The following is a 4,187-nucleotide window of genomic DNA, read 5'->3' on the forward strand; positions in this document are numbered from 1 at the left end:
TAGAGTTCAATATTTAGTAAAGGTAAATAACAACCAAACCATGTGGAAAAACTATGTCAAAGAGTGACAAACCAAGTAAGTACTCCCACCACATTAGAGCCATAATATTTCTAGCTTGTGCAACCAGCTAGTATGCTCAAAAGAAGCCAAACATCCAGATGTAATTATCCAAAAAAGGCCATAGTTCCACCAGTCATTCATCTTCCGGGTTTTCATAGCTTAAACATGTCCATAGGTTATTTAATTAGCAGCATCATGTTTGATCAAGCCAAAGAAATGATCCAGCCAATATGCTCAATAAAAGATTGTTTGCCAAGGTGATTATCCCAAAAAAAAAAAAAAGACCAGAGCTCAACCAGTCCAACCATCCTCCACGTTTTTATAGCTCAATCCTATCTACAAGTAAATAACATTAATCATTCCATATGATGATAGCTTCAGATCAAGTAGAATCAATCTTCCAAAGCTAAAACAACATAAGCTATACAAGCATAACCAATAATCCCAAGTCAAGATCTGATTACGACCATAAGGCATAGTTTATAAGACTGAACAACAATCAAGGTTTTAAAGAGATGTAGTGCTACAATTCTTCACCAAAAAACCATTGCCAGAAGAAAACCCCTAGCCGAGGGTAATGAGCATGATTCCACCCTTATCTAATTCCATGTACATGAGTATCAAGAAAAAACAACCAGCAGATCACCAAGCCAACCAGTTAAGGTAGCCTATTAGTCACATATCATGAGTTACATGATTTAGGGTAGGGTTTATTTGGTAAAAATAATAGATTAAGAACAATTTCCAGTTATGTTCAAGCACAACAAACATCATCTGTACAGCTAGAATCAAAGTGCTAGAATTAAAAAAATGGTTTAACTTGTCAAATATGAACCACCAAGTTTCAATCTATAAATCCAAAGTTTAAAGAGTCAAAAAATTTGCACAAAATAAGGCCTTCCATGTTATGTGTGTTTTTTTATTAGGAAAGTCACTATAGCAAAGAAGAGATCACTATCAAAGAAGCACAAAATTTAATGTATACAAGTAAGCACCTAAGAGGATGATCCTTCCATTAGTTCTATGATGTAATAAAAGCCCACCGCAACAACAAATCAGCAGCCAAAGGAAGCATTTCTACTCCTTTTTTTTATCGAACAAATTCCAGATTCTCTCACCCTTTCTTTTTTGCCCCATGCCAAATGAGGAAATCTTTCAAGTTCATTATTTCCATGTGCTAGGAGAGTTCAACACCTTAAATGATTACTAGAAAAAGCTCCATTTTCTCTCTTTAAATTGTAAGAAAAGTATGATAAAAACATCCCAAGTCTAAGTGAGGGGTAGAGGACCCTCACCTTAGGTATCAGCAGGGAACTGAGATTACTGACATCCACTTTGTGCCAAGCCTTCGTGTTGCCATCATCAATAACCAGAGTGTTGAATGAAAGAAAGAGCAACAACACCAACCCATCAGATGTGTTGAGGCATGTCAAAACCAAAAGAGGTGATGTCGAACCTCTCAATAGTCACAGAACATCCATGAATGCATAACAACATGATCAAAGTCCTTTGGAGTTCAACAAAATGCATTGATGAGAGGGAAAATTCACCATCCTTACTGTGTGTATGTGTGTGTGTGCGAGAGAGAGAGAGAGAGAGAGAGAGAGAGAGAGAGAGAGAGAGAGAGAGAGAGAGAGAGAGAGAGAGAGTGATAAAAGGCAATCAAGCCCCAAGTGTAAGTAACCAAGGTCTAGCAATGTGTGAACAAAGGCAAGCCCATTTATAAGTGTTTTATGTTCATCACCTACGAGAATAAAGAGTGGTTGTCAACCATCCTTACATAGGTGATTTAATATCATTAAAGGCAGGACTCCGATCAAAGAGAGAATAGACATTGTGATACCTTGAATAGAGAAGAACAATGTAGTACCATCCACCAAGTCAAGTCTCATCCAGGGTAGTACTGTTGTGATTAGGAGGAGGAGGGACAATTTGTGCACAAGGAGGATGAGCTCCTCATCCCATTAGAGAGAAAGGGAGACCAACGGGGAAAGGGGTATAAGCCACACGATGCAACATCGAGTAGAGGGGGTTTGAACCCTCCAAACCATTTGCAAATTCAGTAAGATTTTGGAAACATTCAAGGGATAGAATCTTAATCATTAAAAAAAAAACAAATTCTCTATATGTTTTAGAATCATGAATGAAATTACAAAGCCAACTCCCATATTGTCATAGTAGTAGCAATACAAACATAAGAGACTTTTAAGTAACTTAAAATCATCAAAGATCATTAATTGTCCAACAACCATCCTTGTTTTCAATCATTGTTTTAAGCTCTTAGGATCCAAACAAGTCCATTTTGTTTTGTTAAAAACTCCAAAAATCTCAAATCTATCAATAGTCACACGAAGAGCATCTAAAACAAGTAAGAAAGCCTCAATAAAGTAGCTTTTAAGTCCAGAATGTGCATTCCTATCTCAAAAAAAAATAATCATTATTATGAAAACTAGTATAGTGCTATCAATATGATTCAAAAGGAACGAGGTCTGTCAAAGGTATCAAAAGATCAAAAAAATCATAGCACCAATAGCATTTAGTAGATATCCATACCAATACTCCCCAAATTAACAAACCTTCTAGAAAGAAACAATTTTGGATTGGACCAAGGACAATACAAACAAAAATTGAGAGCCTTGGTAGATAGTGTAATAGTGAGGCTACTTCCTTGTATGCAAGCTCCCTTAGGAGGACCCATCAAATCCATATGAAATCGTAGGAAGCCAGACATCAACGTGAGAAAGAGCAATACAAAATCCATGTTATCAGTATTGCCCTATACAGATCAGAGATCACAAAAGATCATATTGCTCAATAAAACTAAGTGAAGAGGGACATTAAAAGTCTTGGAAAATATTATGTAGAGTTTTGTTACAATGTACAATTAAGTAACTAGAAAATCATGTTTCCTAGTCCAAATTAGAGCCATTAAAAAGCTTACATTTGATGCTCTAAACAACCCATAAGTACTAAGTGAATCATAAAAGGATCCCAAGAAAAATGCTTCACATGTTACAACAAAATAAGAGTTGTACAATCTATGAATCTAGCATATGCTATGCCAAGACGATACTTTGCAATAAGATATCAATCTTCCACCCTTAGATCTCAGCAAGCCAGCAACATCATGCCAAACCAAGATCAAACCATAACTAGGAAAGATTTTAACACTTACTCCAATGTACAAATAGCCAGGCCATCCATTAAGTGGAGTAGATGTTAGGATCAAACCATATCCTAACAAAAATCTAGGTTGAAACATCCTTCTTATAGGGACACATATCATAAGAGAAAGTAGATTTTAGACATTAGGGATAGTCATTTAGACATCAGAGATAGGCAGTCCAATCTCTAATCCTCAGTAAGAGCAAAAAATCTTCTAATTAAAAAATAAAGCATCTAAAGAGCCAACTTAGATTTAGAGTAGCCATAACCAGCTAGTAGAGTACTTAGAGTTCCTAGTTTGAGTGTAAGAACCAAAACTTATCCAAGCATTGTAATTCCTCATTGATTTATTAAAAAAACAAAAGTAAAATGGCCATTATAGAGTATTGGCATAGCCATGGAAATGTCCTAAAGTATTGAGGAAAGCAGAATAAGGAGACATGCGAAGCCGTGTCAATAGGCCAAGTCATGCTTTTCCCATCATCACAACATAAAGAACATTACCATGTTTTGTCAAAGAAAAAGGTTACTAAAACCATTCGAAGAATTATAACTTATGCATGGTCTATATACAATATCAAGTGCAACACAATCGGTTGGGTAATTTCTTTCCACTATATATGACCAAGAACCAAAAACCATTAATTTCAAAGTGTAGGCAGACTAATCGGTATATTCTAGACTCAAGAGCTAGAAAAGAACCTGAAAATTTCCTTTCAGTACATTTAGAAGATTTGTTTAGTACCATTGATCCACAACTTCAAGTGTGAGTAATACCAATTAAGTAGTGCTTTAACCCTTATATAACCAAAAACTAAACACCATCAGTAACAAAGTCCAGTCGAGCTATGAGATAAGTAATATAAAGATCTAGTAAGCAAGAATCGGGTCACAAGAAAAGAAACTGGAAAAGGAAGGCATCATCAGCCAACCCAGTGCCACGTTGTAGGCATCAAGCTTGA

This window comes from Adiantum capillus-veneris, chromosome 22 (assembly GCF_014529385.1).
Source record: "Adiantum capillus-veneris isolate H3 chromosome 22, ASM1452938v2, whole genome shotgun sequence".
In the NCBI taxonomy this organism is placed as follows: domain Eukaryota; kingdom Viridiplantae; phylum Streptophyta; class Polypodiopsida; order Polypodiales; family Pteridaceae; genus Adiantum; species Adiantum capillus-veneris.